Below are 25,747 nucleotides of genomic sequence, written 5' to 3'. Positions count from 1 at the left end.
CTGCCTAATTAGTGCTTTCCGTATTGCATCTTCAACTAAACTGGGGACCCTATCAACTCATTTATCTGATACGTATTTGGTGTACTGGTGAGTTAATTAATGAAAAAAGAAAAAAAAAAACTCGTTTAAATGGTTCATTCAAAAAAAAAAGCTTATTAAACACTTTGAACATTAAATAAGCTGACCGATTTTATTAGGTTTTCATTGCCCTAAAAAGCATTATATAAATGCAAAATCCCCATGTGACATTTCTGGGTAAATATACATTGTAGAAGGAATCAGAAGCAGCAGTCATCAGTTGAGTAACAATCCCTCTTAAGTACACTGCCTGAGGCAGCGGGCTTTTGAAATCTTTTATACAAAAATGGGAACAGTGATCAGACATCAGATTTTATTTGGAATTTTCTGGTGGTAGTCAGGAACACTAAGCACGATTGTAAATGAAATTATGTTGTTTATTCCAGGTAATGTACTGTAAAATGGTCTATACTATAACTATGCTTATAATACTGAAGAAAACAGAGTAATTTCCCGAACCCAACCCAGGCCTCCACCACATCTCCCTTTGGCTCTGCCTTGCCAAGATTCTAGCTCACACTGCGGCCTAAAACAGCTTTCCTAGGCACCCCTGGTCTAGGTCAGAGGCCTTCCTGGGTGTTCTCACAGCACCTGGGTGTAAACCTTCCTCGGTCTTTGCACTTCCTGTGAGGCAGCAGAGAGTACAATGATACAGAACATGGCTTTGGCCTAAGAAATACCTAGGTGCAAATCTAGATTCAGCCACCAACACGGCTGTTAGGATCAAGTGAAATGATATAAGTGAAGCATCGGGTGCAGTGCCTGACACATCATAAATATACCACGACCTTCAGTCATTGTTTTACACATTCTGCTAGTCTGTTCAGATGCTTCTCCTCCTAGATCCTGAGCTCCTTGTGTGCAGAGACACATGGTCCTTCTTTGTGTCTGCAAAGCCTAGCACAGTGTCTGACAGACGGAGAGCATCCACATATGCTTGTGTAATAGATGTACAGCACAACAAATCTGCAGAAAAGGAATCTAAGGGATTTAAGAGTAGAATAAGCAAATGGAAGTCAAATTGCCCTTCCTTCTTACAGAGGGCAGTAAGAATTCTGAGGCACAAATCCATACATGTTAAGTGCTTATGACCTAGTTCACATTTTTAAAAAATATTAGCTACCTAGCCATTATTAACACCTACATTGTTTCCTCTGGATCTCCAGTAACTTGTCAAGTAGACACAGGTATCTGATTCCTCATCTGAGCATTCATTTTGTGAGTCTCACCAGTTGAAAAATTGTCCATTGGAAATCAAAGCTGTCATAACATGAAAATAATCGCAGTGAACTGACCACTTTTAAGATTAGTTCCAAGTCAAACTCCCTCTTCAATTAACATAGCACCTATTTTAATCCATAGGATCAACATCTTGATCAGGTATAATCCTGCTGAGAATCTGATGTCTACGACTTCCTATGCAAATAGAATAAAAATTTCAGAGTTAAACTGAAAATCTTTTTAAAATGCAGGATTTCATAAAGTTTATTAAAGTGATATTGTTCAAGTCACAGGCAAAGACTGTGGATCTATCAAGGTCAAACAATTGAAAAAAGGAAAATAAAATCGGTGAAATTTCAAAATGGAACAATTTGAAAACCAAATGATTAGGAAAACCCATTTGAAAAGTAACAAAAACCATGGCATATTTTTGCAAAATTGATTCTTTTTATGAGAAAAGATTGTTCAAAAATCTAAGATTTGGTTACTTCTTCATTTTTCTAAGGATTACTGACTAGATTTTATATGACCTAAATTTTGTTTTTAACATACTTTCATTATTTCTAATTTTATATATTTAGGTAAAGTGCCAACCAAACCTTTCCTTTCCCTCTATTGTCAATAAAATGTTGGTTTCAATTGTAAGTAGATTTACAATGAGTGTTTTTTTTCTGATACCATCTAGTCCTAGGTTGAGAGAAAATTGTTCTTTGCAACCACTAGCACTTTTACTTCCATGTTCCACCATCTTCTAATAATGTCCAGGGGAGCCTAGGATGCTAATGCAGAATTCCACAATTCAAGTTCATGGACAATGCACTTTGTAAGGGGACAGGCAAGCAGAGAGATCTCAATGAGGCAAGTCTCATCTCAAGAAAAGTCCCTTTTTGTGGGGTAGTCCCCATTTAGGGGAAACTCCTTCATCCAGAGAAATAAGGTGTGGAAAGATTCTAACTCTACTGCACTAGGAAATGGGTATTTAATCCACAGGGACCCCATAACCAAATTACATTCAGTGCCAGACACTGCAATGCTCCAGTCGATAATGACCATGTGTTGCTGAATATATTATGTACAATATTCCAGAATGTTTTTAATCCTCTCCCACCTTGTTTAGTTTTGTTTTTCTTTCCTGATATAACCATTCACTGAGTAAGAAAAGGGAACATCTAAAAAATTTTTTTAAATCTAATTTCTAATGTGGAAATCATTGAAAGGAGAAATATATAATACTAAACTATTTGTTTCTTTTATATAATACTTCTAAAACCATATTCTAGTTCAATATTCTTTAAAACTATGCTATGGTCTGTGAATACCATTTGCCCGAGGATATTTATTTTATTATATCATTGGTGATTATATATTATCCATCCTGTGTTTTTCAAATATGACAAGGTTAGGTATTTTTGTTTTCATTTTAGTGGCACTTTTAAAGAAAAATTCAAATACCTTCACCAAAATACCAAAGATTATTCTTTTATCTCAATCTCTCTGTCAAGTCAGTTCAGCTCTAATTCAGGCAAATTCCTGACAGATATCAGAGTTCTATTTACTGATTATCTATTCTTCCCTTTGGGATCATAAGATTTTAAGTGAAAAAAAATCTAAAAGATTTATTGCTAATGGGATTCTACAAATGTTATCTTTGTTCAGAGGAAAAGTAATATACGATCCTGGCTTTGTACAGCATCTTTAACGTTCCTTTTTTGAATATGTATAACTCATTTAGAGACCAAGGATAGACAGTAACTCATCATTTTTGCTACCTGCTTTGGAATATCTGCACTTTGTCTGTTTGAAAATAATATAAACTTGTGATTTAATTGATGTCATAACTTCTATTCATCACCACATTCGTTGTAAACAAAGAGGCTCTGAATAATGAACAAAATGCTTATTGTTTACCAGAAGAAAGGTCGTAACATGTTATATTTACATTTATGTCATGTCTTATTATTAAATCTGTATAAACCATCTTCCTTCATTATTTCTGAATGGGAGACTGATGATAAGTGCTATTTCCTAGATTTTTTTATTCTTTTTATTTGTCTAGCTAATTTGTGTGCTGACGCATTTCAAGGCTGACTCTATGTTTTGCTTGTTAAGTTATTAGGGATTTGTAGTTCCCGAAAATCAAGAATGAGCTTCTAAATGTAAAACTTGATGGGTCGACAGCTTCGGGGAGGGAGGTCAGCTGCCCAGTGAAGGAAGACGAAATCTGTCTGCGTGATCCTAATTTGCTTTGTATAATTGACATTGGGCTTGGAACTGGGAATGATTTGTTGTTAGGTTAAGCAGCAGGAAAGCTTATGGCTTATTATTTTTATTCCTGATACAGCTGAAGCAATGGGTGAGTAATGAGAGGACCATAGATAATCATAATGATAGTAGGCAATGAATAGTGTGCGCTTGGGTGATAGGGCAAGTTTTATCAGACTGTGATGGCCAGTAAGCTAATACAAACTATAAATATGCAGATTAGTCAAATCTTTATTACATTTGCAAATAGCTACTGGCGTGTTTTTCCTCTCCTACTTTATAATTTTGATGAGTCTGACTCCAAGCCCTACCTTACTTTCAAGGAAATTTAAATTAAAAGAAAATGTATCACATTGTGACAGGGAAATGAAAATGTACCCAGTAACACCTAACAGTCACACAATTAAAGGGCCGACATTAATGCTGGTTTTCTATTCCTGGAACACCTAGAAATTGACTCCTTACCCAGTACAAGTCCATCCAATTTTCACCCCTTCTCCTTCCCTCCCCACCCATTCCAGTGAACTTAGCTCACCCAAGATTTCTCATTTGCTGTGCTCTGTCCCTTGTTTAAACCAAAGAGAACACTGGATCAGTCCTCTTTTTTCTTACTATAAAGTCTCTTCAGAATCTAATTCAATGAGATTGTATTTGTTACAATGAATGCAGATTGTTCAATGGGGCAGATTTAAGAAATGCTGAAAAGAGTTCAGGGGTTTGCAGGGTAGGGGCCTGCTGTATGGTCGGGGGGGTGAAGTTTTATACATCACCCCATGTTTGTTAAGGTCTAAAAGCACTGAAAAGGATTTGTTCTGTTTGTGTGAAGGGCCTCCGTGCTCTGGGTCTCTAAGATGTTATGCTAAACTTTTCAGCACATGCACTCTTTCTTGATCTTGGGCCTGACATGACCAAGACCCAGGGCTCAGGCTCTCTGGGACTGACCCACATTGTCACTCCAATCTGGCATCAAGGAGGCTGCTACCCAAATAATTGGCTTCCTGCAATTCACACGTTTATTTTAAAATATGAATTTGGAAAATTGTTTCTGCATATTCTTTTATTTCAAGGGACCATTTTGTTTACTGAATGTTTTCACTTATCAAATTAACTGTTACTGAAAGATCCGTAATCTCCCAGGAGGATGAAGATCTTTAATCACATAATCTGAACTAAACAATCAATTATTAGAGTCATTGACAATATTAACAGCCCTAGGGGGAGTTCCAACCCATAGGGCTGCATTCTCCAGTTACAAGTTGCCAGTCATAGACCTGGGCTCCATTTCTTGATTCCATCACTCCCCAATGTTCTATGATTGGGAATTCCATACAACTCCATTTTACTATTTGCTATGATGAGTAGACCAAAGGGCTGAGATATATTTCATCAACCTAGAAAGAATGCAACACTGAGAAAATATGTAGGTACACATACATGTGTGCATGTGTGTATATATTAAACAGGCTAGACTTGATGGGGTACAATAAAGAATTAGTTTTCTTCTTCTCTACTATTTTAAGAAATTCTCTGTTAGATCTCCTTTCTACCCTCTTGGGAAACATCTCAGGAAGCTCCCTTTGGTTTTTGTGGTCACTTTTGGGTATCAGAACAGTATTATTTTCAGGTGTGAAAATATCCAATCCAATCTAAATCAAAACTTGAATCATTTCAAAACTTTCTCCCCTTCCCCAGCACATGCTGGACTTGCAACTTGAGTACAAGAAATGGAAAAGTGAGGGGAGGGAACAGCGTGAGGAGGGGGATAGATGGAAAAGACAAAGGTTTTCTTGATCAGTGCTTAAGTAATGTGGTCCTTTCTCTTCTGACTCTATTTCATGGTCTGCTTTGGGAAGTCTTTGGAGATCCCCAGACTGGGACATAGGTACTGACCCTGTCACCGTCCAAGCAATACACACTCAGGAAAACCACTTCTGATGATGCCTCAGCTTTTAATTTCGTTCTACATCCCTATGACTCCTGCTCCTGTGTCTCAGTCATTCGGGCTGCTAAAACAGCATCACAGACTGGGTGGCTTATGAACAACAGAAACATTTCTTACAGCTCTGGAGGCTGAGAAGTCCAAGATTATGGTGCCAGCATGGCTGGGTGAGGGCCCTCTTCTGGGCTGCAGACTTCTCATTGTATCCTAATATGATGAAAGGGGCAAGGGAACTTTCCTGACCTCTTTTACAAGGGGACTAATCTCATCCATGACCAAATCACCTCCCAAAGGCCCTCCTAATACTATCACATTGTGCATTAGGATTTTCAACATATGAGTTTTGGGAAGATAAAATCATTTAGACCATAACATCCTGGAAGGCAACACTCATGTGCATAGTGCAAACAAAAATTTATATACAAGTATTTATAGCAGCACTAGTCATAGTAACCAAAAGTAAAACCAACCCAAAGGTCCATCAACTAATGAATGGATAAATAAAATGCAATAAATCTATACAATGAAATATTATTAGGCAATAAAAAATGAGACACTGATACATGTTACAACGTGGATGAAACTTGAAAACATTATGCTAAGTGAATAGTCACAAATGACCACAAATTGTATTGTATGATTCCATTCATATAAAATATCCAAAATAGGCAAGAGGCAGAAAGTAGGTTAGTGGCTGTCTAGTTTTGGGAGATGCGGAGGAGGTGAGGATTGAAGGGTTATTGCTAAAGGGTGAGAAGTTTCTTTGGAGGTAATAAAAATGTTTTAAGATTGATTCTTGTAATGATTTCTCAACTCTGGGAACACATTAAAAGCCACTGGAGTTTGCAAGGTTGCCCTGGTGAATTGTATGTTACGCGAATTACACCTCAATCATAGAGCTATGATAAAAAACATATTCTCACTCTCTATCTTCAAAAGTCTATAGAATTCTCTTCTACAGACTAGAAGAGAAAGGTTAGTCCTACACAGACAAGCCTCACACCTTTCTTTAGAATGTGCAACACTGCAGACTGATTTCCGCAGCATTTAGGTCACAACTAAGACACCAAGATAGAGAGAAAATCCCATTTAACAATCTATTAAATTAATAAAAATCTAAAGCATTATGTATAGCATTTCATTTGTCTTTTCTTCATTATTATTATTCAATTTCAGAATAATGATTAAACTTCCAAACTTTGCAGAATGGTACATTTATTTTATAGGCTGCATAGCCCTCCCAAGTGATTCGGTTTCCCACAACTCTGCTGGTTACGTATTTCAATTAAAGGATTAAGTGCTATTCTTACAATTAGCTCAATAAACATTTGAGGACTGCAGACTCTTCTAATAATATAGTATATTGTTTAATGAGTTCCTATATTCTAATCCTTAAACAACCCTATAAGGTAAGTGTTGTTAAATAATCATTTCACAGATAAGGAAACTGAAGCTCAGAATGGTTAAAAAAATGTATGCAAAACAAAGCAGTTAGCATGACTGAGCCAGGACTCAAATTCACAGCCTCTGTCCCTCACACAAAGCCTTTGATATTCTCTCTCTTTTTGGCTCTCCTGTAAGAGAAACCTTAACATAATTTGTAAAGAAAATGCCTAGTTCCTGCTTCTAAGGATAACACTTGAAAACATCCAAGAGTGTGCAACATAAATCTGAAAACACTTGGCCCTTTGCCATAAGTAATTTATTTTTATGTTTTAGAAATTGGGAAATAGATGGTCATAGGTCAGGCTCTGTCCATTTCTGAGTGTGTTCTTTCTTAGACACCAACGTCTCTTAAATTTTATTTTGGAAATGCCCTCTTACAAATACAGTGGAGAATATGGCAGAGATCATCATTAGAGTAAAAACTGAGACTAATTCTGAGAAAGTGAATGAAGCTATGTGAGAGATGTCAGTGGCCAGGTGAGAGAGCCACATCACCACTCAGAGTGCTTTGTGCCATCGCAGCATTACCCTCCATAAAGACCAATCCACACACTAGGCAAATCAACGTGGTGGCAAAGAAATTTAAAAGGCTCTTCCTTTAAAAATGTAATTATTGGTGCAAAAGAAAAATCGTAATTGCTGTTTTTGACAAATCACTTACCCTGCTGCCTAGTCCTCATTTGTAGAATGGAGTGTTCTGGCTGTGGCTCCCCATCTGCTCCAGTCCTAGGAATCTGTGTCTGCTGCAAAGCTTGTCCCTGGAGATGGGCTGCCTTCTCTTTGTATCCTCCGTCCTCCCATTCTGTTTCCTCCTGGACTTTACTAAAGAAAGTACAACCAAATCATAATATTAAATTGTGTTTACACTTTACAACTGCAGAGTAAATAGAATTGAATTAGTTTACATCAATTAAATTAGACCATGATTCACAAATATGAACTGACAGTTAGGGAGCAGTGGCCATTTGGGGAAAGGCAACAGCATGAAAGAGAGAGATGAAAATGAACCAAAAAAATGTGACCTTTGCAGAAACAGGGAAATACTTTTTAAAAATTCTAATTACTCTCCTCAAAGAGACTAAACAAGCCAATATAATCAGAAAATTAGACTAGGCCACCATAAGAACAATATGAGACAGTAAATTTATTATAGACAGCAAGGAGATATTAGAAATATGAATGATGAAATTAAATTGAGTGTATAAACTAAATAATATTAGAAAAGGGATGCAATAATCAAGCTGGTGATCAAGAGTACAGAGTTGAGAGAATTTTCGAGGACTAAGAAAAACAAAAAAGAGTGAGTAAAATATTAAAAGATGCAGCTTTCTAACATCCACCCAGCAAGAAATTGAGAGGCAGAGAAGAGCAAAAGGGTAAAGGAAGTAACTTTGTAGAAAGTGAGACAATTCTATGAACTGAAGCAGACTAAAACAAAAACAAAAACAGGATTAGCACAAAAGAATAATAGTTCAAATTATCTTTGAATGCTGCAAAACAATGGAGCCATTCCTCTAACGGTCTGAGAAGAAATCATTGTGAACCCATAATTTTCTTCTCCAGCTTAAAAGCAGGACAGAAAAACTGTCAGTCAGGCAAGGACTAGGAAAACTTACTCCCCAAGCCAATCCCATAAAAACCATTTACTGAGAAGGCTATCCCAGGAAAATGAAAAAGAATACAAACTGGCTGATGACCGAAGATAAAAAGAAACATGAGCAACGGAGCATGAATGAGAAGTGAAGAAAACTCAAAAACATTAAGAGAGTCTGCCATCCCTTGATGTATTATGCTAAGAATATTTTCCTTCACAGGGGTTTAGTGACTTACTGCTCATTGTATTTCTTCCTCTGTGCATCCATTTACACTATTTGATTTTACAATGAGTAACATTCACGTAATCACAATATTAAAAAGGCTATTTTATTCATTTTAAAGTTTTGGTCTCAACTTATATAAACAAATCATGACGTTTTAGTAATAGTTAATTATAGCTATATAAGGGAATGTAAATGTTACAAACCTTGAAAAGGTAAATATAATAATATAGCCCAGAAAATCTACAAAATCACATTTCCTTAGACACTGCCTAAAGTCAGTTAATCACAAAATATTTAAAGTTATAAATACAGCATTATAATGCAAATAAGCTGAAATCAAGCATAGAGGTAGAATGAACTGATGAATAACTGGGTATTTTTAAAGTCGATAAATCAAAAAAGAAGTTGACGAAATACATGATTTAACATTTGTAGTGGTGACTATCAAAATAACTGAAAAATGGAAACTGTCCAAAGTTTATTTTAACTTGGAGGATGAAGAGGATTTGCCCTTCCCATTGTAAACTTTTCTACGTGGGCTGGATTTTTATTAAACAGCCTAGATAGTACTTTATATTTTTTATAGAGTTTAACATATTTCAGGGCATAAAAAAGCATAGCAGAAATACATCAAAATATTGATAGTGATTTTTTTTCTGGATGGGAGAAATTCTGGGTGGTTTTTCATATTATTCTTTCACATTTTGCTAGTTTCCAAATGTCCTACGCACAACACATTCCTCTTCAGAAAGCATAAACTAAATTTAATTTTTAAGTCTTTGATAAAGCCACCTAACATGATTTTGAAAATGCAAAATCATTAACATTTTTTCTTTGAAGGTCATGACAGCATGAAATCAGGATAAACTATACCAAGTTTCTCCAGGAATGTACTTGTTTACCCATTCCCCAACTCTGCAGCAAGACAAAGTGACTCTGTCCACCATAAAAGTAACAGCACTAATCCCCAGTAATAGCCCTGTCCACTCAGGTGTTGCATTAAATGTCTACCCTTAGCGGTCCCCACCAGTCCCAAGTTCTTGTCCTTCCCTTTACATATTCAGGAATCCCAGCTCACTCAGGAGCAACAGGATTCTAAGTAGCCAATTCTCATTAGCCTAGCAACAGCAGGCTCGATTATTGAAAACAATAGTACTTTTCAAAAAATGGAACTGCCAAAGTTTCCATCAGCAGTAACGAATACCCTCTCCCTGAACAGGTCTGTAGTAATAAAGGTTAGTGTTTGTTGCGTGCCCCATTTACCTGAATTCTAGGCATTAGACTTTTCTTTGCCTTTTTTTTTAAACTCCACCCTTCACATGCCCTTTCCATCTATTACTTCCCTCCCATTTTATCAGTATTACTTCCTTGACAACATACTTAAATATAATTATCTCATTTATTTTACTTTAGTCCTCATTACAATCGGTGCCTCCTTGCTAGGTCCCAGGGAAGTTGTGGGGGCTTGGGGGGGGGGGGTGGAACACACAAACAATTAAGACTTAAGGTCCTTCAGCACCACAGTATACAATGGTGTGTGCTCCTCAAGCAAATCCATAGTCACTTCCATCACAGAGAGAAGTAATTTCAAATCTTGCCCTAAGATTCTAAGTGTTCCTTCAACCTAGAGCTCAGAGGCTGGGAAAAACAATCAGTGGATTTCCTGCCCTTGATATCAGAATGGATGTTTGAAAAGTTTAAGTGCTGTCCATCTGCAAAGGTATTCTTGTTATTGTTGTTGTCATGTCCAATAGACTATGATGGGAGAATCTGGTTCATTATTAAAAGCAGAAAAGAATCACATGTGTAACTGCAGATAAATCTGACAGCTGAAAGCAATGTGTAGTAGCCATTTCTTTAGGGAGACTGACAGTAACTTCAGAAACTTACACTCAATTATCTAATCAGGTTTTTCTGCCCTTAAATTCTATGAAAAGACATTAAATATCATTAATTCATTAACGAAATGCCTTGTGGTTTTTTATGAATGCTCATGAATATTTCATAAAGTGATTAAAATTGTTAATCCTGCTCCCAATTAATTTTAAGTAATTCTTAGACCACATATGTAAATAACAGGTAATTATAATGTTTTACTATGTGTCATTTATATAACTTAGGCCATTAAAACTGCATTTCTGACGTGATACATTTCTTAGGGACCTATGTCACTTTTTTTTTAAAGCAACAATTCATTTTCACTTTATTTGAACCTGCATTAATTTTGAGGGGACTCTGAGGGGGAAATTTTGAGGGGCTTTAAAAGAAGAAAAATAGGTTCTAAGAATGTAAAAACTAGCCCATCTGTGAAGTATGGTTACCAAAGTTCTAGGATTTTCTCCTCCATCAATCTGCTCAGGAGGAATTCAGCATATCAACTCTAATTGAGAAAGCTATCATCTGTAGAATATGACACAAAGCTGATTCTACTCTTGTTTTTTCTTTATTTCTTTCTTCATGCTTTAGCTTGCCATTATGTTTGGTTACTACATGGGAAGAAAAAGGAACTTAAATCTGGAGGCAATTTAGAATGGTGGAAAGTTCAGAGAGTCAAAAAGAGCTAACTGTAAGGGATCATGACTTCCTAACTATGTGGTCTTGAGCAAATTATTTTCCTCTCTGAATTTCAGTTCCTTTACCTGTAATATTTTGAAGATAATACTTTTCCTACCTGCCTTGTTAAGATTTTTCTGAGAATTAATTAAAACACATATTAAAGGCACTTTGTAAAATGCTCTGCTATTTACCCGAACCGACCAGATAAATAGGTAATTTGAGCAAGTTACTTCACCACTTTCCTTTCTCCAGGCCTCAGTCTCCTAATGTCAAATGAAGGAATTGAAAATTCCTCACTTAAAACAAATCCTTTTTTTCAGTAGTTTGTTTCCATGTTACTGACTTTAACTTTCACTTTATGGATAGTTTTTTTTTGCAAGTTCAGATGGTGCAGGACTTGGAGAGATATAGGGGATGAGATGCTCCAAAGGTGGTCCAAGTACCCTGGTGAGTTCTGTGGTCCTTGGGTCTCATGACATCTGGTAGAGATTTGTGTGCTTGGACATCTCCCCAGACACATTCTGAGCTCATACTCTTTATCCTCAGGGCTTACATCCTGAATACCCATCACTTCCAAAGCAATGCTTTTGTCAGTAGCTTGACTTACTCTGGGGCAGATTGTTTCCACCATAAGTAGCCAAGAGAAGTTCTGTTTTGCCTTTGCCTGTTGTGTTCTGTGAGAACTAATTCCAGTCTTTGACACAGGGAGGCATATTTATGACATTTGGCTTCTTCGTTCCAACAGATTTTTCCTTTCAGTGTTTATGAGAGGTAGCATTAAATATTAGTGCTCCATCCTACTGGGCTCCTTTTGTTTAAAAGCATCTGTGTCCTTTGCACTTACTTTGGCCGTTATTACGAGGAGTTAGAAGTGTAGAGGCACAGCTCCAGAGTTGCTTGACTGCTTTTATGTCCTTTTATAAAAGGTTTCCAAATCAAGAGGATCATGTATTTGTTATTTCTGGGTCCATTAAATGCCCAAGTAATTAACATTAGCCATTTTGCCACTAACAAAGCATGGAAACCACACGGTTTTTGTGATGTATAGTCATTTCTATGTCAGCTTACAGTTGCACAAGCCCATCTAATCACCTGAATGGCAATACAATGAGACAGGCGCCAAGATTATATGGCCTGGCAACCAAATGACTCTTAACATTATTTGGAGATGTACAGACTCCAGCCAACCAATACTGTGTTATTTTAAAGTTTTTGAAGTTGTGAAGAGAAACTCTTAAAACAAGGATAACAGTGGTAAGCATCTGAAAAATTGACCTGTACCCAGCGTCAACATAAACACAAAAGAAAGTACATTTCAGATATATTCATAACATAATCAGAAACCAGGCTCTGACAGTGCATACTCTCCATTTGCAAACACATTCCTTTCTAAAAAGCTGCAATTAATTACAAACTAGTTTTGATGCCGTTTTTGCTTTCCTTAAATATGGAGTGAATTCACCCCATAAACTAATGAACCAAAGTGAAGCCAAATAGAGACCAGCTGGCTGGATGGCTCAGTAATTTTATCCACATGATTGATTTTATGATCCTTTCACTGAAGTAACTAGTCTTTATTCTTGCAATCAGCACCAATGACAATTTGGGAGCGGTGGAGAATTATTAAAATCTGGGGAAAGAAGAGACGCAGTTTGTTTGATGTGGAACAACACATTCTTCCACACACTTCTCTGGTATTATAGGTGCTGAATTCTGAGCCTCTCTGGCTTCCAAAGAAACACACTGATTAGTTGCCACAGGGACATAATAAGCAACCAATGCCTAAATAATCATTACAGATACTCCATTAACAGCATCTAACTGTGTGGCTTTTAACCATACAAATTGTTTTTTGACAGCTTGTAACCTTTTCAAATAGTTTCCTTTGGGCATTATACCACACTCAGATCTAATTTTAACTTTCACTTAGTTTATAATTTATGAGTTTCTTTGGAGATGCATAATGTACTCGAGGAGAAAGGATACATTCAAATAAAAGCTAAAAACAAAATCAATTGCCGTTTTAATCCACGAAACCTTTGCTCACCAGGAGATAACTACAGTAGGATGAAACAAAAAGAGAGGAGGGAAGGACCTAAATGATCTAGAATTCCCATAGAACCTGCTTTAAAACAAGTAAGTTTAATGCATTCAAACAGGATCATAGCTGTACAGAAATGAAGCAGTTCACTGGTGCATACAAAAGTTTGTCTTAAGATCCATAAAATTCCACAACATAAAAATTAAAAATTATAAAATGGCTTAATAGGGCTGTCAGTGAAGAGCTAAAATATATGACACTCCTTTAGCACAGAAAATCCCCAGGTTTACAATTTCCAGACACTGGAATGCATCCACTCAAGGAGGAGGAAGAGTGTCGTTCCAAACTCTGGTCAAAAATGGATTCCACTTAAAAATCATAGATCACAAGTTGTTGGAGCTAAAGAGAATTTTAGAAATCATCTGGTCAGGCTCAAAATGAAGGCTGGTGCCTTCATTTTTAAGACTTTTCCCTTTCCTCACTCCCAATAGCCAGACTATCAGCAAGTCCAGCCAGCTCTATCATGGGAACCATATTCCTCCCACTGCTGCACCTCCAGCTTCTGAGCACCACCTCCTCCCCGTTGGGGTATTGCCAAAAAGCCCTGACCGGGGAGTCGGCAAACTCCAGCTCACAGTTTCATTTGCTGCCTCTTTTTGTACATCCTACAAGCTAAGAGTAGTTTTTGACATTCTTAAATGATTATAAAAAATAAAAAGGGTGATAATACTTTATGACATGAAATTACATGAAATTCAAATTCCAGTGTCCATCAATAAAGTTTTATTGGAACACCATCATGCTCATTCTTTTATGTATTGCTTATGGCTGCTTTGGCTTTACAATGGCAGTTACACAACTCTCTCAGAGAGACCATACGGCCCACAAAGCCTAAAATTTTTACTATCTGGCCCCCTTTTACTTTCTAGCCCTTTACAGAAAAAGTTTGCTGACCTCCATGTAATTGGTTCCTTATACCCATGCTTTCTCTGCCACAGTCGGTTCTTCACACAGCAACCAGAGTGATCCTTTTAAAGCAAATCAAATCCTGTCACTCCCTGCTTAAAACTCTCGAATGCTGAGCTGTCCAATATGGCAGCCACTGGCCACATGTGTCTATTAATCACTGGCGTCTAGTGCAACTGAAGAACTGAATTTTTAATTTTATGTTAAGTTCAATTATTCTAAATTTAAAAACTGGTACTTGACTCAGTTATTGGAAAGCATTTAAGTAAGTTTGGAACAACTTAGATATGCAATCTACTATTCCAATTGTAACTTTTATAAAATCTCAATGCAGATCAATTACTTTCAATGAAAATTTGGCATCCAAACTAAGATGTGCTATAAATGTAAAATACACACTGGATTTCAAAGATGTAATCCAAAGAGAGCGTGAAAAGTATCTCATTAATAATTTTTAATATTGACTACATGCTGAAATGATAATCTTTCTTATATATTGTGTTCAATAACATATTATTGAATCTATTTCTTTTTACTTTTTTAATGTGGCTACTAGATAATTTAAAATTACATGTGTCTTGAACTGTATTTCTATTGGATAACACTGCTTCAATGGATTCTGATAAGAATTAATTCAAACCCTTAATAATGCCAAAAAGGCCGTTGTGGCCCCTGCCTATCTCTTTAATCCTGCTTCTTGTCACTCTCCATTCTCTTCACACTTGTACTTTGTCAGTCCCTCAAAGACACTAACCTAACTTTTGCCTTCAAGTCTTTCTTTACACCAACTTGCCTGCTCTCTGGGAACTGTTTCCTTATATCATAACTCATTCTCATCATTCAAGTACAGTTTAAATGCTGGTCTCTACAGAGACATCTTCCTTAATCCACCCCCAGTCACATCTATCACTCCACCAGTTTTCTTCTCTCCACAGCTACGATCAGTGACTGGAGTTTTCTTCTGTATCAATCTAGGGGTCTCTTGACTGTGTCCATGCCCTGCGTACTCCCCAACCCTGCACACCAAGAGAAGGAATCTTGTCAGTTCGCTGCCATGTCCCCAGCTTTTAAAACCATGCTTATTGTTCAATAAATATTTTAACGAATGACCATTCATTTTACAGATGAAAAACTAAGATGCAGAGCAGCATAAAGACTTAATGACAGGGCTCAGAATGGAAACCAGGTCTCCTCCCTCCAGCTCAGCGTTTTGCAAAGAGCAGCATAGGTCAGTGTCTCCCCTGATCAGAACATAAAGACTTTCTGTTCAGCTCTGTGACACTTTGTTGGGATGCCAACTTCAGAAGCAAAAGGTCAGCTAAGCCAGACGTTTCATTCACCCGTAGGCTCTTAAAACCTTCTCCATAGCTTCATCTGCTCTCTTGCGTGCCCTGCCAGATTGTTAGCAGCTTTTAGGATTGCTTATCAGAAGATTTTTTTCTGCTCTGGGCGTGGAAATAATCACCAAAATTAAAGAAGGAAATCAATGGCATTTAGCTGCTCTCTCACACCAAAGCGATAGTCACAAAGCAGAAAGAACTAGGTCGGAAGGATGAGGGGATAAAAAGCCCAATTAAATAGTCTGAAGTAGCAGTGTGACCACCACCAGTGAAGACGAGCAGAAAAATAAACACTAGGGGTCGGGCTGCCCTTCCCCTTTTATCTTTTACATTTTCCTCTTTCATTAATTAACATTCAAACTATGCTCATGTTCCTGCAAATTAAGCAATAGCCCAAAGGGTGATATTTGAAAGCAATGTGGAAAAAAATTACACACTCTATTCCTCAGTTACAGCCTAAAATGTCACTCTTTGTAACATCATATATTTTATGCTTAAAATCATGTATCTCTGGGAGAGACACTGGTACCTGAATTTAAGTGAAAGCATTAGGAAAAAGGAACTGGAGGAGGTGTCTGCCTTGTAGTTTCACTTACAAGTAGACATACTACGGTGAGCATATTGCATTCAAAGGTAGTAAGTGTCCCAACAGAAGCCTTTTATTTAAATTCTCATTTACTGCCAGCTGAAGAAATGAATTTCCCTTTTCTTCCTTCATTTTTTCACTCATCACTGGGGGAGGTAATTTTTTTCTTTGACCTTCACATGCATTTATCAAATGTCTTTTGAGAATGAATCGTGTGAACTGTACTATCAGGTGTGTTCAGCAACGTTGAGAGGAGACGTAAGAGTTGCGGCTAAGATGAGGCTGTCCATAAGCAAACCATTGTGGCTGATGCAGAGGCTTTATCCTCTGTCAGAGAGGGGACGGGACTGAAAGGATGTGGCGAGCAGACTTTAAATGTCAGGTAGAGGTGTTGGATCTTTATTCTGCCAGCAACATGAAACTACTAGAAATTTTACTGTGTGAATAAAATATTGTCATTTATTGCATGAAGTGACATATTTAGGAGAATATTAGTGACTCGCATTTATTGAGCACTACGTGCTAGACAGTGTTTCTAAGCACTTTACATGCTTCTGTGTCATGCAGTCCTCACAATGACCCCATAAAGTAAGTAGAACCTTCATTATTCCTATTTTACAGATGAGGAAAAGGAGATACAGAGAGATTAAGCAACTTGCCCACCATCACACAGCTAGTGTGTGGCAGTGACAGGATTCAAACCTAGGCAGCCTGCCTCCCGCGCTGTCCAAAAGAACAGCTGAGAGATTTGGCAGAGGGGCCAAGAGACTCTTCAACACAGGCAGAGCTGCTGCTAGCCTATGTGAGGCCTTGTAGAAAGTCGGGAAAGGTGCTACCTGCAGGTAAGCTCAGTAAGAGTGCTGCTAAGAAGACTGTGTGGCGTCTTGGTGTGTTTTGAAAGGTGACCCTTCTTGTGGGCAGGCCCAGCCCCGTGTCCCAATGTATGGCTTGGTTCATGGAGCAAAAAGGCTAGATTCAGCCCTCACTGGTCTCCACAACAGACTTCTGAACATTTCACTTTCAATTGAGTTGCTAAAATATGTTAAAACTTCATATCCCCAAGCCATAAGTAAAGTTAGCTCTACACCACAAAACCTTGTTTCAAAGATGAACGTACAGCTGTGAATGTGTACGCGTTTGCCCGTGAAGTAAGAGGTGAAGTCCCACATTTGGGCTGATGCCAGAACAAGATGGAAAAGCAGCCACAAAGTCGTGGAGCTGAGAACATGAATCCCTGATGAACTCTCTGAGGAATTCACAAACCCTTCTTCAAAGATGAAGGCCATCAAAGGGCATCAGAAATTCTACTGGGGATTCAAACTAATCTTTCTCAGTCACAGAACTAATAATTCTGATCAGGGAGAGAGGAGTGTGATCTGGAAGACTTCCACCACAGAGAATGTAACATGAGATCATGCTAGAATTTGCCTACTAAGATTGATGAGTTCATTTCGATACATACAGACTATGGAGAGAAATGCTCATGCTTTTCCAAAAGAATTCCCCATGCTCAGGGCCCATATTAGCACTGCTCTTCTACCTTTACCGGATTTGCAGGCTTCTTCCCACTTGTGAGCTCAATCCAGCCTGCCTTCTGTCCAATTCTAGCGAAAAACATGTGAAAACTGCCTCCCTCCAAAGACCAAGGTTCAAGATCAGGTTGGCCACAGTGCCTTCTGCTTACTCTCTCCCCACCCCCTCCTCTTAATCAATCACTCTCTAAAGCCACCGCCTGGTCCTTCAGTGCCCAGATTCTCAAGACCTCCTCCTCTGGAACCCCCGCCAGATCTTCTGTACATGCAACCCCGCCAGCCTGGATGACAAAGCAATAAACACCCCTGGGTGCGCCTCTTATTCCTTCCTGCCTACTTCAAATTTCACTCATAAATCTGGTTGGGAAATGATGGTTTCATAGGTTTCACATAAATATACACTGTGAAATGGTCAACACATTCCAGTTAATTAGCATTCATTACTACACAGAGTTACCTTTTTTTTTCTTTTCACCTCCCCCGTCCCACCCCTCCTGAAGTCTCTTGAGAAACTGAAGTTCAAGTTGACTGTATTAGTGTAATCCAGACAAGAATGTCACAATGTTTTTAAAGAACAGCAGGTTCTTAGCCTTGGAAAGTATGTGAATGGACTTCATGGGCTCGATAAACTATCTGAGATAGTATAATATACAAAATTGGGGAGACAGAAAGAGTGATATTTTCCTAAGGAAAAGTACCAAAGATTTCATCAAAATTTCACAGGAGTGAGTGAGTCACAAAATTTCAAGATACATTGTCTGGTCGATCAACTACATTCCCTCCAGATAGTCAGTGCCCCTAGCTGCCTATCTTTGCCTATATAGAAAAGCTAAAATACTTGGCAAATTTTCTTAATTTATAATTTGTAATGTTAAAAAGTACTTTAAAATATTAACATATGCCAAATCACCATTGTTGATGGTCTTGACACACTTTCTTAAATATAACTTTGAAAAGCTTGAAAACTATTTCATTTTTGAAAATGCACCTCTAAAAGTCTGATATTATGAATCTATTGTGAAGCTACCATAAGAAAAATATTTAGCTATATTCACACACATAATTAATTAATGACTTTAAAAAAATCAGAAAAAATTTAAATGACCATGTTTTTCAGCAACCTTACAGTTTTACATTAGATTCCACTCATAAACTATACAATGAGACATTGTTATCATACAAGGAAGCAGCAAGACAGGACTATCACCTGCACCATGGGCTAATCCTAGCAGGATTTTACACTATACATTTGATATATTTGAATCCAGATGATAACATGCTGGTTTGTTTTTTTTTTCACAGATCTTCCTTACCATGATGTCAGAAAATCCTGCCATGCCTTCAAAAATAATTTATTCTGGTATAGATAATGTCAATATGTTAAGCACACATAGAAGCACTATTTATTCTATTAAATTGGAAAGGTTATTGGTCATGCAAACCCAGTCAAATCTCAACTTTATCTGACTTTACTTTCCCACTGGGGTTACCTAAATCACATTCAGTCAGAACAAATACAAGCTTTTTGACAGCAAAACTATTCCTCAACCAATACTGCATAATTGAGTCTTTTTTCACTAAGATTGACTGGATTAGGATATTAATTGACAAATCTTCTGAGAAGTGTTTCTCTTTCCCTCTCCCTCTCTGTCTCTCCCTATCTCTCTCTCTCCCCTCCCCCACTATGTTTACATAGCTAACAATAAAATGAGAACTTGCTGGTCTTGGAAATGAATTGTTTTTACTTGCCCATTAGCCAGCCACAAGTTGATAAAATGGGACAAAATTGCTTAAAGTTAAAATACAGTTTTTGATAATTTACTTAGTCCCTACCATTTGGTGTAAGTAGAACTACTAAAACATAGTTCCAAAAGCTATTAAGAAATTGGATGTGCAGCTCAATCTTACGAGCATGTAGCTAAAGAACTAGTCACATAAATCTCACAGACATGTTCACCAACTCTGAATGTCCCTGTGCTAAGAATGTGCTGATTACTGGAGGGGTGAAGGTGAACACCAGCATCCTTGCCTTTGGCTAAATCACAATCCACTGATATCACACCTGAGAGAAATGAATCAGCAAAGTCAGTCTGGATATGAGTGTAACACCTTGCGTGTGTTTTCTATTGTCGCAGTAAGAAATTATCCTGAACAATGCATAAAACAACACAAATTTATTATCTTACAGTTCTACAGTCAGAAGTTTAAAATGGGTCCAAATGGGCTAAACTCTATGTCAGGAGAGCTCTGTTTCTTTCTAGAGGCTCTAGGGGAGAATTCATTTCCTTTAGAGGAGAATCTGTTTCCTTGCTTTTTCCAGCTTCTAGATGCTGCCTGCACTCCTTGGCTTATGGCCCCTTCCTCCACCTTCAAAGCTAGCAATGGTGGGTCAAGTTCTCACATTATGTCGCTATGATCTCCTCTTCTGCCTCCTTTTCTACTTTTAAGGACTGTTTTGATTACATTGGACCCACCTAGATAACTTAGGCAAATTCCCCTCTTTGAAAGCCAGCTGATGAATAACCTTACTTTCATTTGCAACCTTAATTCACCTATGCAGCATAAAGTAACACTTTCACAGTTTGTAGAGATGAGGACAGAAACATCTTTGGGGACCATGACTTTACCTACTACACCTCCTGAGGCATCATCATATATTCGATATTTCTATTTTCTCTTCAAAAGGAGATAACAAATTTTTGCTTAAGCCACACACCCTAAAAGAAATACATGCTACTTCACCTCAGAACCAATGCCCTTTACAAGGTGACCATAATTATTTCATTTTCCACCTGATTTTTTATTTAAGAATGTTTCAGAATCAAAAGTAGCTTTGGAGAAAGAAGAGAAAGTGATAATCTAGAAGCAGAGTAAGGTATATTTTCATAAAACATAAGGCAGACTTGAAGAACAGTTCCAAATGTACAAGGCCCAAAAGAGGAAATTAATTTGTCATAACTTTCCTTTGCTCCAAAACAAATCCATTGGTGTTGTGAGGACAAGAGAAGTTAGTATTATTGTGGGTTGTATCATATGGTTAGGATGTATATACACACCAAGCACCTACAGAACTAGACTGGACATTTACTTAGCATCTACTTTCTTTCAAGTACATAGGTGATCTTTATAAGTATCATCTCTGGCAGGGTCACCATTTATAGAAGTTTTTTTCTTACAAATTGGAGACAGTCACTGAAGAAATACATCATTGCTCAAATGAGCAAACTAAGTGAAGTGCGGTTGAGTTCCTACAAAAACGTCTACTGGAGCAGAGGCTATACAAGCAGAAGTTCTGTTCAGGAAAGACCTATTGAGGGAGCACAATTTTCCCACAGACTATTTTCCCATTATATAATAATCACAAATGTGTTCTGTTGGAAAAAAAATTTTGGCTCCTCAAAGTAATACAATTATACCTAAGCATGTAGCAAATCTTTTAAAATCACATATTTAAAGGGGAAAATATGTAACTTTCATTAAACATTAATACCAACACTCAAGCATTAATCACAACAATTTGCTAAGAAAATCAAAATACTGGAAGTGGAATATATAGTTCTGAATCTTTGGCTACATTATCCACTTGCTTTATTTTTGTTTCCATTAAAGAGGGAGGCTTCCCTAACACTTTATCAATTTCTAAATTTGTCAAAAACATCAAACCATCTCAGTGTTCTACCTTTATTTCTGTGGTGATAGTTTATAACTTTTAAAACTTTCTCTAATCATTAAGTCTAAGAGTCACTTTCCAGACTCATTCACCTCCTAATAACTCTACAGTTAGTTTAAGGTGACTCACTTAATACACCAAATTAAACACTCATACTCAAGGGTGCATGGACACACACACACACACTCACGCGTATATATATACACATAGTAACTCCCTTTAGAACATGTGGCTTGGAATGAACCAAGACTGGAATTGTAAAGAGACAGATTTATGGTGGTGATCATTTTGAAATGCAGAGAAATACTGAATCACTACGTTGTGTAACAGAAACTAACATAGGGCTGTAGGTCAATTATACTTCAAAACCAACTAACTCATAGAAAAATATCAGATTTGTGGTTACCAGAGCTGGGCGGGGTGGAGGTGGGGTGAGAATTGGAGGAAGGTTGTCAAAATATACAAACTTCCAGTTATAAGACAAATAAGTGTTGGGGATGTAATGTATAACATGATAAATATAATTAACTAACACTGCTGTTTGTTATATATGAAAGTTGTTAAGAGAATAAATCCTAAGAGGTCTTATCACAAGGAAAAATTTTTTTTTCTTTTTTTAAATTTAGAATCTATATGAGATGGTAGAGGTTCATGAAACTTACCATGATAATCATTTCATAATGCATGTAAGTCAAAACCATTATGCTACACACCTTAAACTTAAACAGTGCTGTATGTCAATTCTATCTCAATGAAACTGGAAGAAAAATAAATAAATAAAGGAAGGAGACAGATGATCTTTGGCATTCAAAATGCTCTACTGTCTGAGTTACTGCCTGCACTCCTTCCTAGAGGGTTCTAAGTCAGAGACAGCATTGAGGTTCTCTTTTCTTCTTCTTCTTCTTTTTTTTTGCAATAAATACATACCTCTCTAGACAGCTATGTAAACTTCTATCAATATATACTTCCGGTAATGGAATGGTTTGAACTTATACGTGTGTGATATTTTTAGAAAAAGTGAAAATTTAAATTATTTTGTTGGGACAAATTCTTAGAAAACTTCAAAAACCGCTACTATAACCACTGCCCAGAAGATTATTAATGTGCATAATAACTCAACAGTAGACATTCAACACAAAGTCAGATGGATTGTGCCCTTGTTGATTTTGTCATTCACGCAAATCTATAGGCTTGGTTATTTCGCTGAGATATTAGCTTAATGACACTGTCCTCAGCAGGGACTTTGAATATATCCAGAGGGTGGGAGTTGAGTTTGGAAAGTGCTGATTGCTCACTTGTGGCTAAAGTGTGTGCAAAGATTAGAAGATGCCTGGTCATCCACACAATAACACAAAGCAAAGACTGTCCCTAAGTAGTTCAAGTAACCCTAAATGCATTTCATTCAGTGTTCTTCCTTATAGTAAGTAACGCATTGTAAGATTGATCAGAATGCAGTAGATAGTGTCAACTCTTTTTCCAGGTTGTCGTCCCAATGTGGAAATATTTTTGCAATCATGGAGCATAAATTAATAAGTTACTTTACTGGTAGCTAAGATGAATTTTTCTCTTAGACTAACACACTGTCTAGAATAATCCTCTTTAACAACCAGTGGTAAATATTTTCAAAAAAGCTAGTCATGACATATGTAGATGTGACCCAAGAACACAGTGAGGTCAACTGGCTTGCATGGGAACTCATATCAAAAAGTATTTTGATTAAGTGTAGAGAAAGAAAACTCTTTCACATAAAGGGACATAATTCACCCAAGCTAAAGGAGAACACTATCTTTGGGTCACTTTGCTCTGGAATAGAGGAGAGAATCCCTCCAGCAGAGTTCAAAACTCCTTTCTTGACTCAGAGCCACACAGTGGGGCCACTTGTGAACTGGAAAGCCAGGAGCGGACTAGGGAGACATTCCTCACACACACACAAAGCCACCCAAACAAAGTGCGAGCAGATACAGGAGTTGGAAACTAAGTACAATCTATCCAAAAGTGCTCTGATTTGAGTGGCCCCATGGAAATTATAAAATACAGTTGAATCTTATATCAATGTTACATTACTCACAACTTTTAGCTCAATCTCTACCCTTCCCCTTTACCCAAGAACTTGATTTTAAATGACAATTTCAGTTTGGATTTCAGTTCTTTCCAGTGGACTTTTCCTTGGTGGAAATTAAATGATTAAAAGCAAACAGACTCACAGTCACTAGCCCACATCCTTCTGATGGCATTATGTGCTGTAGGTACGTCCATTTTTCTGAAATCAATGAAGAGACCCATAGCAACCTGATTTTCTCTTTGCTTAAAAAAAAAAAACAAAAAAAAATTAATGTATGTTTCTCAAACACAAATTACTGATCTTGGAATGTGTAGCTATTAGAAAACTATATACTAACTAAACCTTAGAACTGCCTTTAGTATTTTCTTGACCGACTAATTTAACTGATAAAAGATGACCCTAACCATAACTAGCTAGAGAAAAAAAAAGTTTTATTGTAAATGAAGTGTACTATTATTTTAAAAATGTATAGAACTTACAATCTTTGATTCCAGGTTTTTCCCAGAAACTGATTTTACCCTGAACATCTGCTCTATTGGTCTCTCCTTTCATTTTGTTAAAATCTACTCATTCTTTTATAATCCACAGGAAATTCCTATTCCTTCTTTGCATACACTGACCTAAGTATAATTCTTGCCTTTCCCATCATTTCAAAAACAAAAAAACAAAACCTCACATGCAAAACTATTTAATTGCAACTAAGAGAAGAATATGAAAAAAACCAACTCATATACATAATGAAAAAAGACATCATACATCTAAAGCAAATTAATAATACCAAATGTTAATCCTTTAGAACTAATGCATTTTGTTAAATTGGGAGCATGTCAAAATGTATGGTATGACTTTAAAGGAAGTAAAATATCCTGATATATGGTGCACACATTTCTAAAACATATTTCTCAAGAGAATTCTTGAAAACTAAGGCTTAATTTTCCTTACAGTGCATTCTGACCCAAGTCTCTTCATAAAAGCAGTCCTCCATAGTTTCAGAATGAAATGTAAGATGTTTTCTTTGTTTCAATTCTCCTCTAACCACAGAAAATATAAAGCATTGACTATTCCTTCAAAAGAAAAAAAATGGAAGAAGAATTATGCTTTCGAGCAAGGCAAAATAAATTACAAGCAACTTTCAGAGATTTTCTGTAACTCAGACCTCAGTCTTACAAAGTGGCACCTAAGGTGAATTTTCTCTGAATGCCTTCATAGGACACCAAAGTTCTAGAAACACAGCCAGGAACAGCATCACTACTTCTTTCCATAGACTTCCTTCAAAAGACTGCTGAGAGGCCAGACTCCAACCTAGGTCAGGTTCCCCAAACGTGGCTCCACGTCAATATTATCTGGGGAGCTTTTAAAAAAATGCAGATGCCCTGGGCACATCCCCTAGCAACTTTTATTCAATGTAACTAGAAGGAGGTTCAGAAATCTGATTTTTTTTTTTTTTTACACTTCTGAAATCAACAAGGGAAACCATCAACAGTACTAGGTAAGTGCTACTCCACTTACTGACAAACTAGCCATGGCCAGGTTGATACTAATGGATCGTGTCCACATCTTTAGCCTCTCTCTTTGATAATGATCAGTTGATAAGGTTGTAATATGCACTACCTGCTTATATTCATACCTTTTTAGAAAATGTTGTAGTAAAAAAAAACCAGAAATCAGATGTTTTACAATATTCTCCAGATTTCAAGATAGTGTCTATTTATCTTTTCCAAAGAGAACTTTTGAACTTTTAAATTGTCCAGTTTTCAAAAGGCTACTCTATAAAAATGAATAGCATGGATCTGATGTTAGTGACCCTTCCCCACAAATCGCCCCTAAATCCTACAGGTCCTCCAAGGTTTTGTTTGGGGTCTGGAGCTAAATTTAAACTTGTTCTATTGCCTTGTCCAAAGATTAGGAAAATAAATCACATTTCCATGTTATTACTTAACATTTAACCTAATGAATTTGAATGTGTCAATCTAAAGTCGAACCCAAAGTGTAAAAGTAAACAAAATGTTACCTAATTATCCAACAAAGCTGGGTATGTCGAGGCATCCAACTGGTGAGGTAGAAAGAACTGAATTGCAATAATTAGGTTGATTAAGGAATGAACGTTGTCTGTCTTGCTCCACATCTCTCATGTCACTCTTAGTAGCTTTCTGAATTTTTTAAGCTACAATTCCTCTATCTGCACAGTGGGAATGATGATAGCAGCTTTACAGTGTCATTCTGAAGAT

At 37.0% G+C, this 25,747-nt stretch overlaps 1 protein-coding gene across 5 annotated transcripts in view; it reads right to left on the bottom strand.

Moving 5' to 3' along the window:
* LOC116664161 overlaps positions 1-25,747 on the bottom strand; it is a 265,889-nt gene that overhangs the window by 228,971 nt on the left and 11,171 nt on the right. For 3 of the 5 annotated variants that reach the window (XM_032481545.1, XM_032481548.1, XM_032481546.1), the window contains exon 2: positions 7,608-7,768. The gene's annotated coding sequence lies outside the window, so the exon portion shown is untranslated. Of the gene's footprint in view, positions 1-1,035; positions 1,339-7,607; positions 7,769-25,747 lie in introns of those variants that run through there. The other 2 variants (XM_032481547.1, XR_004320521.1) reach the window with 2 other exon arrangements.

This window comes from Camelus ferus, chromosome 6 (genome assembly GCF_009834535.1).
Source record: "Camelus ferus isolate YT-003-E chromosome 6, BCGSAC_Cfer_1.0, whole genome shotgun sequence".
In the NCBI taxonomy this organism is placed as follows: domain Eukaryota; kingdom Metazoa; phylum Chordata; class Mammalia; order Artiodactyla; family Camelidae; genus Camelus; species Camelus ferus.
This window is presented reverse-complemented; position numbering and strand designations above follow the sequence as displayed.